Source organism: Argopecten irradians, unplaced genomic scaffold (genome assembly GCF_041381155.1).
Source record: "Argopecten irradians isolate NY unplaced genomic scaffold, Ai_NY scaffold_0545, whole genome shotgun sequence".
NCBI lineage: Eukaryota > Metazoa > Mollusca > Bivalvia > Pectinida > Pectinidae > Argopecten > Argopecten irradians.
Genome location: NW_027188012.1, coordinates 19,900 through 36,764, shown reverse-complemented (window position 1 = coordinate 36,764; position 16,865 = coordinate 19,900).

Sequence of the window (16,865 nt, the reverse complement as noted above, 5' to 3'; positions counted from 1 at the left end):
CATCAGATGGTGGGCTATTCAAATCGCCTTTCGTCCGTGGTCCGTCGTCCGTCCGTCCGTCCTTCCGTCCGTCCGTCCGTCCGTTAACAATTCTTGTTACCGCTATTTCTCAGAAAGTACAGAAGGGATCTTTCTCAAATTTCACATGTAGGTTCCCCTAGGGCCCTAGTTGTGCATATTGCATTTTGGGACCAATCGGTCAACAAAATGGCCGACTGGCGGCCATCTTGGATTTTGATAGTTAAAGTTTGTTACCGCTATTTCTCACAAAGTACTTAAGGGATCTGTCTCAAATTTCACATGTAGGTTTCCCTAGGGCCCTAGTTGTGCATATTGCATTTTGGGACCAATCGGTCAACAAGAAACAAGATGGCCGACTGGCGGCCATCTTGGATTTTGATAGTTAAAGTTTGTTACCAGCTATTTCTCACAAAGTACTGAATGGATCTTTCTCAAATTTCATATGTTGGTTCTCCTAGGGCCCTAGTTGTGCATATTGCATTTTGGGACCAATCGGTCAACAATGATGGCCGACTGGCGGCCATCTTGGATTTTGATAGTGAAAGTTTGTTACCGGCTATTTCTCAGAAAGTACTTAAGGGATCTTTCTCAAATTTCATATGTAGGTTTGCCCTAAGGCCCTAGTTGTGCATATTGCATTTTGGGACCAATCGGTCAACAAATGATGGCCGACCGGCGGCCATCTTGGATTTTGATAGTTAAAGTTTGTTACCGCTATTTCCAGAAAGAACTGAAGGGATCTTTCTCAAAATTTCATATATAGGTTCCCCTAGTTCCCTAGTTGTGCATATTGCATTTTGGGACCCGACCGACTGTGGCCATCTTGGATTTGAAAAAAGGATTTAGGTGAAAGTCAAAGTTTGTTACCGCTATTTCTCAGAAAGTACTGAAGGGATCTCTCTCAAATTTCATATGCATGTTCCCCTTGGGAAAACCCCTAGTTTGCATATTGCATTTTGTAGAGTGATCTGTCAACAAGATAGCCGACCGGCGGCCATCTTGGATTTTTGATAGTTAAAGTTTGTTAACACTATTTCCAGAAAGTACTGAAGGAATCTTTCTTACTCAAATTTCATTGTAGGATATGTAATAAATTTATTTATTTACCCATTTTTTGTGATTTCCCGACCTTTGTAGACCCTAGTTGTGCATATTGCATTTTGGACAGATCGGTCAGCAAGATGATCGACAGGTAGCCATCTTGAATTTTGAATAAGCTACATATCTCAGAAAGTAACTGAAAGGATCTTTCTCAAGGTTCATCATATATATGTTTAGTAAAAGTTTGAAAAGCAGGGAAAAGATCCCTCTTTCTGTTGTCAGACATAGATCATTCTTTGGTTGGTGCCAAGATCCCTCTGGGATCTCTTGTTTGAATAGTTAAAAGTTAGCTTTCGCCCAATGAAATATAAAGACTACAAAATTGAAATTTATCCTGTACATTGATATAATCTTCAGATCATTTTCAATGTATACATCGAACAATATGGGTGGACAGTTGCCTAGCTTCACCAGGAAAATACTCCTCTAAAAATAGAGCGAAATCAAGCTTTACATAGAGCATGATGTATTTTTTCAAAAACGAGGCCGCATCAACAAATGGAAACAACAAAATATCAGAAAGCTTCATTTGCATACTATGAATCCTGTTAGAGTGACATCGTGATCCTGTTAGAGTGACATCGTAATAAATCAAAGATTTCCTTCAATTTTGTTTTCAAGACACATTTGTTCAATCTCATAGGCATAGAGGAATTAAATTGAGGTATTTTTAATGTTTTTTTTTCATCTTTTCTTCCGTTTATTGGATTTTACAAAAAATATTTATTTGGTTATGCGAAACCTACCTTTAAATACAGGAGAATAACTTTGATATGTTTCAAAAGTTCAGTGATTTTCAAAGAGGGTTTGAACTCAATTTTGGAAAGAAAAGAATAAATATTTTAACTTACATACTAATAAAACAAAATGCACTTCCGGTTTTGAATGTCCAATTTTTGAAAAACCTGTAAAAATTTGTCATTTTCATGCTTTCAAAAATTATATTAAATCATATTGATAAGGATAATTGCATGGTCATATCAAACAATGATTTAGAGTTTTAGAAAATTTATTCTTTAACTACATGTATTTTAAGTGTGTACATGGAGTGATTATTCATATTTGAATTTCCGATGAAAATCACAAGTTTTAGAAAATTCAATTTTTATGAAATTAAATTTTAACTGTTTTAACTAGTGTGTACAGTGATTATTCATATCTGGATATCCGATGAAAATCACTCTTAGCAAATCTGTTCTCCATGGAGTTCAATTTTTTATGTTTTAACTATTTTAATTTTTCAATGTTTTAACTATTTTAAGTGTGTATAGTGATTATTCATATCTGGATATCCGATGAAAATCACTTTTAACAAATCTATTTTCCATGAAATTCAATTTTTGATGTTTTAACTATATATAACCCCTAAGAATCAATCATGAATAATTCATGAACATTCCTGAACATTCATGAACTTTTCATGAACTATTCATCAATAGTTCATTAAAGTTTATGAATGTTAAGATTCTTGAATATTAAATGGCCAAATGGAAAATATATACAGTATTTTCATACACAGTTCCTGAACTGTGTAATATTTAGTTCATGAACAGGTTCATGAATAACCCATTAACAGGTTCACTAAGATCCTCCTGTCGACCAAGAAGATGAACCACAACACACATGAACTCATAGCAGGACGTTGGTTCTTAAGAATTTCTCCTTTTGGAGTTTTATTTTTAGGTCATCTGACCCGTGGCGCCGTCCGCCATTGCGTTAACTTTTCACATTTTGAACTTCTTCTCAAGTTCTACCAGTGCGATTTAGCTGAAACTTACATGAAATGATCCTGACATGGTCCCGACAAAGTGTTGTTATTTTTTGGGTCGATCCGAAATCCAAGATGGCAGCCACAGCCGCCATCTTGAAAACACATTCTGAACTTCTTCTCAAGTTCTACTGGTGCGATTTGGCTGAAACTGTCATGAAATGATCCTGACATGGTCCCGACAAAGTGTTGTTATTTTTCGTGTCGATCCGAAATCAAAGATGGCCGCCACAGCCGCCATCTTGAAAACACATTTTGAACTTCTTCTCAAATTACCCCCTGTCTATCCTGACATGGTCCCGACAAAGTGTTGTTATTTCTTCTCAAGAATCAGTAGGCCCAGGGTACTGATATTGGGCCTGTAACATGCTTAGATGGAGGGCTACCAAGTTTGTTCAAATGAATGACCTTGACCTTCATTCAAGGTCACGGGGGTCAAATAGGCTAAAATCTTTAAACAACTTCTTCTCAAGAACCAGAAGGCCAAGGGTACTGATATTGGGCATGTAGCATGCTGGGATGAAGGGCTATCAAGTTTATTCAAATGAATGACCTTGATCTTCATTTAAGGTCACGGGTGGCAAATAGACTAAAATCTTTAAATGACTTCTTCTCAAGAACCAGAAAACCCAGGGTACTGATATTGAGCATGTAGCATGATGGAATGAAAGGCTACCAAGTTTGTTCAAATAAATTACCTTGACCTTCAATCCAGGTCACAGAGGTCAAATGGATTAAATCTTTAAACGATTATTTTGTATTGTACTAATAGTCAGGTGACCTATTTTCAAGGTCACAGATGGTCAAATAGGCTAAAATCTTTGAACAACTTCTTCTCAATAACCATAAGCTCCAGAGTACTTATATTTGGCCTGTAACATGCTGGGATAAAGTGTGACCAAAGTTATGAAATTGACCCCACATTTTGAACTTCTTTTTGAGTTTTCAAGTGCCATTTGGCTGAAACTTGCCTGCAATGATCCTGACATGGTCCTGACAAAGGATTGTTATTTTTCTGGTTGATCTGAAATCCAAGATGGGCCACCACAGCCCCCATCTTGAAAACACATTTTGAACTTATTCAAATAAATTACCTTGACCTTCAATCCAAATGTCACAGAGGTAAACCTGCAAATGGATTAAATCTTTAAACGATTATTTTGTATTGTACTAATAGTCAGGTGACCTATTTTCAAGGTCACAGTGGTCAAATAGGCTAAAATCTTTGAACAACTTCTTCTCAATAACCATAAGCTCCAGAGTACTTATATTTGGCCTGTAACATGCTGGGATAAAGTGTGACCAAAGTTATGAAATTGACTCCACATTTTGAACTTCTTTTTGAGTTTTCAAGTGCCATTTGGCTGAAACTTGCCTGCAATGATCCTGACATGGTCCTGACAAAGGATTGTTATTTTTCTGGTTGATCTGAAATCCAAGATGGCCACCACAGCCCCCATCTTGAAAACACATTTTGAACTTATTGAGTTTTCAAGTGCGATTTGGCTGAAACTTGCCTGCAATGATCCTGACATGGTCTACTGGGCAAAGTGAACATGGCCACCATATATTGAACACCATATGTAATTAATTCTCTCTAGTTTCTATGACTGTTGCCAAGTCATCTGACAATTCTTTAAAAAAATAAAAGCCCTTGGGCCTCTTGTTTGTGAACAAATCAGGTAAACAAGATTTGCTTAAGGCAGTCATCTTTAATTTTGACAATTCTGTTCAGAATGTACTGATTGAAGCAACTTTTAATTTTCTCCGTGACTTTTGACTGACCACTTTTTGGTTGGTGCCAAGATCCCTGTTGGATCTCTATTTTTACATTGTAAACCTGCATGTGTGTACAGTGAATATTAAGAGTGACCACTCAACAGATTAATTCTCCTTGAAATTCAAATTTTATGCTTTAACTATTTTAAATGTGTACAGTGATTTAGTGTGTACAGTGATAATGATGGGCTTTTCAAATTGACTTTGGTCCGTGGTCCATCCGTCCATCCTTCTGTCTGTCCGCTAACAATTCTTGTTACCACTATTTCTCAGAAAGTACTCAAGGGATCTTTTTTTTAATTTTATATGTAGGTTCCCCTAGTGCCCTAGTTGTGCATGCTGGGACTGATTTGTCAGCAAGATGGCCTCCAGGCAGCCATCTTGAATTTGATAGTTAAAGTATGTTACCGGCCGCTATTTCTCAGAAAGTATACTGAAGGGATCTTTCTCAAATTTCATAAATAGGTTCCCCTAGGACTTAAAAGTTGTGCATATTGCATTTTGGGACTGATCAGTCAACAAGATGGCCAACCGGTGTCCATTTTAATAGTTAAAGTTTGTTACAGTTATTTTTCAGAAAGTAATGAACCCCATGGAAAATTTTATTGTGATTCCCACTGGGATTTAGACTGGGATCCCAGTGGGATAGTTGGGCGAAATTCCCAATCTATCCCACTGGGATCCCAGTCAAATCCCACTGGCATCTCAGTAAAATCCCACCGGCATCCCAGTCAAATCACACCATTTCTTCCCAGTCAATTCTGGCGGGATATACCTATACAAAGTCCCGGCAAGATCCTAGGGAAATATACAAGTGAATCCATAATCTTTTGCAATGTTTTCAATGAACAAAAAGAAAATGATATTTTAATGAAGTTTTATATCAAACAAAAAAACTTCATCAAATAAAACTTAATTACCAAAATGATTCTTATCAACTCAAGATATTCCTTGACCTTCAAATGTTGTTGAATTTTTGAATTGCACTAAAGTTTTGTTTGCTTCATAACTATGTTATAATGCTACACACAAACAAAATATTATTTGAATTCATTGTCCCCATTGCCTAATTGTAACTTATTTATCAATAAATGACTTTACACTTTCATCACTCAGAAAGATCATGTTTCAAGGTTATAATGGTCATTTCTATTTAAAAACATTTCTGTGAATGCAATCTATGGATTTCGTTTCTTTTAGGCTTATAAAATAACTTTGGTAACATTATAAAACTTACCCAAAATGCTGATATCCTAAAATCTACAAATAAATGCACAAAACTTTGACTTCCCAACCTGGTAGCCTCCATCTTAATTTTGAACTGCCCTAACAGAAAAGAGTTTCAAAAAGGGGAGTTACTCTTCTATGACCAGCCAGGATCCTGGTCATGTGAAATCCCACCGCAATCCAGGTCATGTGAAAACCCACCGGGATCCCAATTTCCTCTTCGGCAGTGGAGAGAAAGATCCAGTGGTATTTGAAGTCCCATTGGATCCCACTCATCCCAGTGAAGTCCCATTGGATCCCACTCATCCCAGTGGGATCCCTTTCACATTTTCCATGGGGTAGTGTTTTTTGTCTTTGTTTCATTCTAAATAAACCGTGTTGGCCGTTAAAAACCCTCGGACCCCTTCAAACACGAAACTCTCGCGCCTAAGGCGCTTGCAAATTCAACAAAATGCATCGTAAAACTCATCTCTGCCATTCTAAATAATTAATTTTCTGTTAGCGACGCCACTGTCTATAGATGTGTACAATGATTGATTATATGTAATGATATATGAAAAAAGTATATCAAGTATCTCCTGTGGGTTTGGGGCGCAGGGGGGGTGGGGGGGGGGGGGGGGGGGGGGGGGGGGTGTGGTGGTTATGAAATACTGAGGACCTCTGCCCCCCATTACGTTTCATCTTCCTACTCCACTGTACATATCCTGTCAGAATCACTTAAGTTTTGACTATATTTTGATTAATACTAGTTATGTGATAAATAGAATCTTACACTCATGGCTACATTATTTGAAATTTATTAAACTGAAATTTATAAAATTTGAAATACCACGAGCCTTCAAGGATATTTTGACATTTTATTTCCAAAATAACAACAGTTTTCTGGGTTTTTTAAGATATCATACAGTATCTAGGTAAAAGGAGACCTAGTTATAACACTCACTATACAGTAGTGAATGTCAAACTTGTAATGTTCAGCCTCATCAGCTTTATATATAAATAGAAACCAGATAAATTTTGAATTTGATAAATGTTTTCAAAATTTTTCTAAATAAAAAAAATAAAAATAAAAAAAAAAAATGATAAATTGAAAGACATTTTGGTTAAGGTATAACTTTTAAATTATGATTTGCTTGCTGACATTTTTTTCATCTGTGAGGAATAACACTTGGAAACGGTAACTATTTTAAATACTATAGTACCTATATATATATATATAATTATATAGGTGATCTTCCTCAATATAAAAATTAAATATGATTAATAAAACAAAAGAGAAGCATGAAAGATGTACCAAGTAATTCATTTCTGCATGTATAAAAGCTACAAATAGATCCTTTAATGTGATGATTTATTTAACTTATTTTCATATCCTTCAGCAGTATCAAGGATTTAAAATAATTTAATTACCTGGTACCATATGTGTTCAAATTCGGATGTACAATTCGGTTCTCTTTTTTTTTATTAGTTTAATGTCCTATTAACAGCCAGGGTCATTTAAGGACGTACCAGCTAGGTTTGATGGTGGAGGAAATCCAGAGAACCCGGAGAAAAATCACCGGCCAACTGTCAGTACCTGGCAAATTCTTCACATAGGATTCGAACTTGTGACCCAGAGGTGGACGGCTTGTGGTAATATGTCGGGACAACTTTACCACTCGGCCCACGAATAGAGTTCTCATAAAAGGTCTCATAAATGTTAGAAAGATTGGCACCTAATATAACCCATTACCCTAATTGCCCAACATGAAATTCCAATTAGCATTATACATTTCCAAGGCATTTCTTGATTAAAGCATTACACTGTATATTGTTAAATATCTTATGTAAGTATGATCAGATGCATGTACACCATCAAGGGTTGAAAATGACAACTGACTTACTTGTAAAAGGGTACGTGGGTTTTAAATTAAAAACTTTATATTCTTTAAATGTTCACATGAACAATTTTCATTGGGATTGGATAAAGGGAGGTAATTGGCTTATTATTTTTTAAGGTATATTTTCTAGCAAAATGCTCAATATCACTAAAAGAATTGCGAAAACAGAGAAATGTAGGTTTTGTTATGGATTGAGTATTCGGTCAGACCAATATTGTCTATATTTTGACATTTTTTTTATCTACATGAGGAAAAACAGTTTTTTATTGATAAAATGGGGGTAGCAGAGACTTTTACATGATTATTCGTGATGTACATGTACATGTATAAGTACATGATATTTTTCAAATCTTTGATGCCGTGTCATTATGAAACGATATAATCCATATCAAATGAATTCTGGTTATTTTAACTTGATTATAGCAGTAGTTTCATTTTGGTTTTTTTTCTCTGTAAAAAACTGTTTAACATTTCTTGTTCTCTAAAATGTATGTATTTGTAAGAGATTGAGTGCCAGCCAGGCGATATTGTCTATTATTACCAATTTTTTACTTATTTTTCGAAAAAATGAGGGTAGCTAGCAGAGACTTTTGCATGATTATTCATGAAAATGCATATTCCAGGCAGCAATAGCAATTATGATGAACTCCTTGCTTAATTGTACGTCATAGGGACAATCATAAAATGCTACATTAAAGTTTTAAGTCTCCCTTTATTTAAGAAAATAGCAGAGTAATAGCCTAATCCTTTTCCATACGCCAGGGGTTACTGTCACTAACATAATATCTACATGTACCCCTGCACTATTTCATAATTAACTGATCGCCAGCTGTCAATCAAACCGCATTGTTTATTCCGACATTGAATAGAAACATGTGTGTTTGGGGGTAGAGGCGTGGCTATATTACACCTGGCAATCGGTCAATGAAACTGCAGGCAACAGAAGACACAGGTAATTAGATCATTTAACGTACATCAAAGGAATTGTATAATGTGGTTCACTGTACATATGTGTTGGTTTGAAGTTGGGTGTCACTTTCTCTGTAATCTTGAAAGGAAGTCTATGCAGGACTCAGTTTTGAGGTCACCTGAGACGAAGTCTCCAGTGACCTAATCTAATTTTGCAAAGACCTTTCATGGCCAAAGGTCAATCAAAATTGTGAATTATATGGTCCCCTAGGGACCCGAGGGTTGGGGCCAAAAGGGGTCAATTAGGCTAAAACTTCAACAATCTTCTTCTAAAATTCCGGAAATAGTGGAATCAAATACTCTTGATAGATGGAATCACGTGGGGAGGGGGTCAAGTTTACTATAGTTTATTTAGGTAAAACACATTTTTGAGCATTATTTGGTCATTTGTAAAAGAAAATGAATCAAAATTATCAGTATGAAATGGTCATTGAATCATATTAACAGGGGTGGGGCTAAAATGGGTCAAATAGGATAGGCTTAAACTTCAAAAACCTTCATCTAAAATTCTGGAAATGGTAGAATCAAATACTCTTCACAGATGAAAAGGTCTTAAGGTCCTTTACAATAATTATGAATTATATATGAACCTGGAGTCTCATGTTTGTCCCTCGGGAGGGGTCAAGTTTACTATAGTTTTTATAAGGAAAACACATTTTTGAACATTATTTGGTCATTTGTAATAGAAAATGAGTCAAATGTTGTCAGAATTATCAGTATGATATGGCCATTGAATCCTATTAACAAATTTTCCATGACTGACCCCCAGGGGCCTGAGGAGTGGGTCCAAAAGGGGTTTCTTTTAATTCATAAATGCTTTTTAAAGATTTGAACCGACTTTGCAATATTCTTTGTGTATCAACACTCAGATGACCATCAAGGCCTCTTGGGCCTCATGTTTTCTTCTGAACTGCGTCCAATTTTACTATGAGATATTAGTCCATGGGTGGATATCACGTCGGTGGTAGTAACCCCTGGAGTATTGAGGATGTAGCCAAAAATGATTTCTGCAAGCCTGTGATTGGTCAGTTTGTTTCTTCTGAAGTGGATCCAATGTTACTATGAGATAGTCCAAGAGTGGATAGTCAGTGATAGTAACCCATGGAGTATTGAGGATGTAGCTTAAAAGGATTTTTTCACTTTTTAATTACATTCCTTCATTGGTGTTTTTATAGACAATCAATTAAATTGTATCTTTCAGGTTAACTGCCAGTATATATTATACAATGAACTACCAAGGTTGTTTAAATGAATAACCTTGACCTTTATTCAAGGTCACAGGGGGCAAATAGACTAAAATCCTTAAATGACTTCAAGTACATATTTTTAGGTCATCTGACCCGAAGGGTCAGGAAGATCTATTGTCATCATGCATCGTCCGTCATTGTGCGCCGTCCGCAGTCTGCAGTGCGAAACTTTTTCATTCAAACGAAAGGCCCCGGGTACTGATATTTGGCCTGTAGCATGCTGGGATGAAGGGCTACCAAGTTTGTTCAAATGAATGACCTTGACCTTCATTCAAGGTCACAGTGGTCAAAAAGGCTAAAATCTTAAAACGAATTGTTATCAAGAACCAAATGGCCCAGGGTACTCATATTGGGTCTGTGGCATGCTGGGATGAAGGGCTGTCAAGTTTGTTCAAATTAATGACCTTGACCTTCATTCAAGGTCCCAGGGGTCAAATAGGCTGAAATATTTTAAACAACTTCATGTGAATAACTAAGAGGCCTAGAGACCTGATATTGGGTCTGTGGCATGCTAGAATGAATGGCTACCAAATTTGTTCAAATAAATGACATTGACTTTCATTCAAGGTCACAGGGGTCAAATAGGCTAAAATCTTTAAATGACTTCATGTGAATAAGTAAGTAGCCTAGAGACCTGATATTGGGCCTGTGACATGCAGAGATGAATGGCTACCAAGTTTGTTCAAATGAAGGACAATGACCTTCATTCAAGGTCACAGGGGTCAAATAGGGTAAAATATTTAAACAACCTCTTGTGAATAACTAAGAGGCCTACAGATCTGATATTGGGTCTGTGGCATGCTAGAATGAATGGCTACCAAGTTTGTTCAAATGAAGGACCTTGACCTTTAGTCAAGGTAACAGGGGTCAAAAAGGCTAAAATCTTTAAACGATTTCTTCTCAAGAACCAAAAGGCCCAGGATACTCATATTAGGTCTGCGGCATGCTTTGATGAAGGGCTACCAAGTTTGTTCAAATAAATTATCTTGACCTTCATTCAGGTCAAATAGGCTAAAATCTTTTAAACGACTTCGTGTGAATAACTTTAAGGCCTATAGAGACCTGATATTGAGCCTGTAACATGAATGACTACCTTGAGACTAGATATTGGATTTGCAGCATGGTGGGGATCGAGGGACCTTCATTCATGGTCTAATTCATTAAATATATCAGGACCTGGACTTCTTCTAATAAAAGAGGTTTTTTATTGCCTTAACTGTGTGCCACTACTTTATTCTTTGAGATGTTGTGTTGTGTCAATAGTCAGATGACCGTTAAGGCCCATCGGCCTCTTGTTCATAACCTAATGGAAATGGTCCCGTTTAAGAGTAACAACTAGAATTATCTTCCCTTTCTCTTCTCTTCATTTCATCCGCGACACTCCTTCAGGTGTCGCCCAACTAGTAATTATAAGTTGCTATTTAATTGATTTTTGGTTATATCAATTGATTTAATAGAACTTTCTAGAATTTAATCATGTATAAACAAATATGTTTGTAAACATGTTGATTTTAAGTAAGAGATCTAGAATGATCTATTTCCAGAAAGTTATGTGTGTTTACTTGTTTACTGTTTTTTAGTTAGATATTTACTAGACAGTAGAAGGTTCTGTAGCCCAAATATTCTTGAACTTGGGTTTTTGCTTATATATACACTTCGAGCTGTGCCAAGGCTAATCAGAACTGTAATGAGTACCTGTAATATGACATATATCAAGAAATTGTTACAGCGCCATATAAGATTTCTATTGGGACGAGCTATTGTGACTTTATCGGTGGATTTATTACAAACTACTTTGTGTGGAGTTTTTTCATATTTGCTGGAACTTTACTAAGCATCACCAGAGTGTGGTGCATTACAATTTCCTTGTGGATTTTGTTGAATAATGGTGCAATTTGAAAACACTGGAAGGATCAAGGATTATACCAGGACATTCGCTCATACAGATAAGTAACACTTTATAAAATCATCGTAATTACTCTTGTACCACCACCAATTACTTTAGATATGTCGTAAACAATCTATGTATATGATTTGTATATATAAATTAAATTGTGTTTTGGAATTTAGCTGTGGATTTCTTCCTTTATGGTTATTCGTTAATGGAAACAGAGTGTGGGGCGCTCGGGGTCCGAGAGTTCGATATTTAACTCACCTTAGCGTTTACTTATCCTCGCACCCACCTATGGAGAAACCTTTAGTCCTTCACAATATTTGCAGGTATCTATAACTTTGAATATTAATTAACGATAGAATTTTTCAAAATTTGTTATGTAGATCCAAACTCTTGAGTTGTATAGCATTATGAATACCAAACTGCGTTTACGATTAAATTTTGAACTAATATGCAGGCTAGAACAGGTTTGTTAAAGGGCCATCCCTGGAGGTTCCTTTTGCAAGTTAGTAAGAAGGACTTTACTGTTATTGGGTGTTAAACAATTTTTCAGCACGTTACTCTATCAAAAACCTAATTTGAGGGGAAAGCTGAAATTGGAAATGTAATTATAGATACTTTTTGTTGAACACTGACAAATTTGACCTCTTAGAATGCATTAGATAATATAGAGGAAACCAGGTCACTTTCAGAAATCCAATATTAGCACATAATGGAACTTGAAACATGAAATGAAAAATGAAATGACAATTAGAAATAGAAAAAGGAGTTAATGAGAAAAAGAAATAGACAAAGAAAGAAGAGATTAAGAGATTGAAGGTATTGGATCTCTGAGAAATTCTAAAAGAAAAAGAGCATTTGAAAGAGATCAGATTAGATGTTAGAGCCTAAGAGAAGGCAGAAAATCTCAAAGCTGAAAAACGTAGATATTTAGAATGAAAGAATTAGAGCTAGCTTTCTCAAGGACAGTTTACAAGTAATCTAAACTTTTAGGGGTTTAACAGAGGTAAACAGAGGGGATTTTTGATGTCGAGTTAGATAACATTAGAGGGTATAGTTCACATCCTTTTCAAGAGAAAGAAGTTTCGACAAAGTTATTTTATGCATTTTTGAGAAAAATAGACTGAGTATGAAATGGCCTGAAGGAATAAGCTTACAATGCTTTCACTTCATAAAGTGTCTTGATTGGTAAAGCTAGCAGACAGTAATGTGTATATTCTTAATCTGTAGATGAGATTTCAATCAATAGTTTACCAAGTAGTCAAGAAAGCATATTTGAAACTCGCTAAGAGTTAGTTCCTGAGGGATTACCGCCAGAAATTTTCGAAACTCGAGTTGAATTTGCCAGGAGAAAAGGAAACAATTATTTAATAGGTGGTGGTGATTCTAAAGAAATTGATGAGGATTTTTCGGGTAAAAATTGAGGCAATTATTGTTGATAGAGGAGTTTTAAAACGTTGTGTCCACACAAACATAAAAACTCATTTAGATGAGAGAAAAGTTGAAACACTTAGTGAAGCAGCTACAATGGCTGATGATTACGCTCTCACCCACAAAGGCTCATTTGTTAAAAACAGTTCTCAAGACAAAAATACAGTACCACAGGTCTATCTCAAATAAAAAATTGGTCCAAGCCTAGGAACCCAACCTTTAGTGGCACTTTCCAACGAGCAAACCTAAATTAGGTGATAAAACTAGTCTGCTTCTAAAACAGATGATAGGGTAGGTGTGGGGTCTCACTTCTGGCTTCTGGTTTGTAGATTACGGCAAGAAAGTAGGGCCACATACTATGTCTGAATGTTATTCTCTTCCAGCGTAAGGAGCAAAAGGCGTAAAACAGTCAAGTTCTCTTCTGTGTTAGCTATGTCAAAGCACATAGTCAGAAAATTAGTGATATTGTGGAAGATTCTAAAGTGTCTGTTGGAGATTAAGAGAGCTCAGAGTCTGATAGTGTCTTGGGAGAAGTAATCTCCCTTTATTTCTGAAGGTTTTGTTTCACTTACTAGATGGATCAGTACCAATTGTTGAAACCTCGGAGATGATTCTATCGCCGAGATTTACTGGGGCTTCTCATTCTGTGATATCTAGTGGAGCCCGTAGTTGCCCTTGGTCTGCAGGAGAACCTAATGAGGGTTGTAGGGTTTTGCTTCAAGGTGCTGTATTGTGTTAGGTTTTGTTTATGTGCCTAATAAATTCTGTTTATTTAAAGTCAGATTTGGTTACTGGGCCTAGTCACCTGTTGTTGTTAGACCGGAACTTCCCATTGAGGTGCGTTGTTCAGCTTACATTTTAGGCTCATAATGGACTTGCTTGGCTGTTGAAGAGAAAAATGTCTAGGGGTAGATCAATTAGTGTACAGTATCCCTGATAAAACTGTTGATGCTGAGGACTATTCGAAAAGGAATTTCCTGGTGATTTTTAACGTCTTGTGTCATGTACAATCTTCGTTCATATGTCGACGTAAGAGTAGTGTTTGCGTATGTTGGAGTTAGTTTGATGGAATCATTATCAGTCCTGGGTGTGAGTGACAACTTTCTTGGCCTCATGATATTACGAGAGGATGTCGGGAGTCAAGTGTGATCCTTTTAGAGCAATCCTGTAGACTTTGATAGTGATAGAGTTTGTTCAGTAACAAGGGTACTTCTTTGTCTGACATGATGAGTAAATCATCTTGTGTCTAGAGAGGAGCTTATAGTAGAAACAGGAGAAAGATCATGAAATCTCCTTATTGTGTAATCGGGCTTTGATGTGAGGAATGAGGATAGAGAAAGTCCCCTGGTTTGTTACTTCCGTCCACACAGTAAGTGTGATGATGCGCAAGTGGGCGCCCCCTGATGTGTCTCCGAGGAAGACTGGAAGGTTGTGTCAATCCAAATAGTTGTCCCACACGAGGTATAGGCAAGATATTTCTAAGTTGTCGTCTCTTCGGACGTACCTATGGCAGGGAATCTAGGTGTGACCAAGGACTTATAACAGGATACTTAGATCAATTCAGTTTGGCCCAAGGTTGAAAAACAGGGATGTGGCAGTTTTTTGGTAGGTCTTGTCATTTACTTTGTCAGGTGGTAGGGGAAACCTATATCAGTAAAATTCCCTGTTGCTCCCTTTGCTCACCCGCATTACCGTCATTCTTTGATGGAAACCAATTTAGATAGAGTTCATTATTGTATGTGTAGGTCCTCGCATACGCAAAACTTTTTAAATAAATAAGGGGGTCTGGGAATGAGGATCTTTTAACTATAATGTGTGATTCAACGCCACTCGCTTTCATGAAGCCTTTCCACATCCAGGAATATTAAAGCCCCTAAAAGCAATTATTCATAGGCTTTGGTTAAATTCTTTACATTGGTTGGTCTGCCAAAAAGGCTGTCCAAATCGGACCAAGGTTTTCGAATTTTCATGTCTGGCCTATTTTTCAACAAGTCATGTACCAGCTCCAGATCAAGCAGTATAAGTCTAGTGCTTACCATCCAGAGTCTCAGGATGCTTTAGAACGTTTTCATCAGACATTGAAGAATATGATGAGATCTTATTGTTTTGAAAACAAAAGAGATTGGGACGAAGGTATACACATGTTGTTGTTTGGCGTTAGAGAATCTGTACAAGAATCTCTTGGCTTCAGTCCCTTTGAACTTGTGTTTGGACATACTGTACGTGGTCCTTTGAAAATTTTGAAAGACAAAATTTTGGACGAAGATTCTAAAGTGAATCTCTTAGAGTATGTGTCTAACTTTAAGCAAAGGTTGACAAGGGCATGTGAACTGGCAAAAGAACATTTGGCCGTTACTCAAACCAAAATGAAAACATGGTATGATAAAGATGCCCGTGCAAGAAGTTTTGATCCAGGTGACAAAATTTTGGCTCTATTACCAATACCGGGTCAGCCTTTGCAAGCTAGATATTTTGGACCTTATGTTGTTGAGAAAAAGGTCGATGATGTTAACTACATTGTACAAAAACTCCAGGGAGGCGCAAGAAAACTCAATTATGTCATGTTAATATGCTTAAAGAAATATGTAGATAGAGAAGAGAGCAAGACCTCTCAACCTATTGCTACTTTGGCCTCTGTACCATCACAAAGTGAAAGTACAGCTGTTATTTGTAAAATTAGACTTAGATGGTGGTGTACAAGATGTAGGTTTAGACTGTGGTGTTAAGTTACGGAATTCAGATGCGAACTTGGACAAGAAACTATGTCATCTATCGGAAAAAGAACGCAATGAACTTAAAGATTTGATACTTGAGTATAAACATTTGTTTCCGGATACACCAGGCAAAACAGATGCTATCTATCATGACGTGGATGTAGGCGATGCGCCACCTGTCAAGCAACATCCTTACCGTGTCAATCCTTTGAAAGAAGAACACTTAAAGAAAGAAATTCAATACATGTTGGACAATGATATTATTGAACCAAGCAAAAGTGAATGGAGCTCTCCATGTGTTTCTGGTACCAAAGCCAGACAAGACATACCGGTTCTGTACTGACTTCAGAAAAGTAAACTCTGTCAGTAAAACAGACTCTTATCCAATTCCAAGGATTGACTCATGTATTGACAAAGTTGGCAAAGCACAAGTACGTAAGCAAGTTTGACCTGTTGAAAGGATATTGGCAGGTGCCATTAACAGAAAGAGCTAAAGAAGTGTCGGCATTTGTAACCTCGCAAGGTTTGTACCAGTACAAAGTTATGCCATTTGGTATGAAGAATGCCCCGGCAACATTTCAACGTCTTCTTAACAGCGTGATATCAGACCTGGAAGGCTGCGATGGATACATTGATGACGTCATCAACTACCACGACACGTGGGAAGACCATCTACGCGGGATTCGTGAATTCTTCGAAAGACTCACTACCATGAAATTGACTGTAAACTTATTGAAATGTGAATTTTGTCATGCAAACTGTTGAATTTTTAGGCCATGTTGTAGGACAGGGGCAGGTTAAACCTGTTCAGGCCAAAGTAGAATCAATTATAGA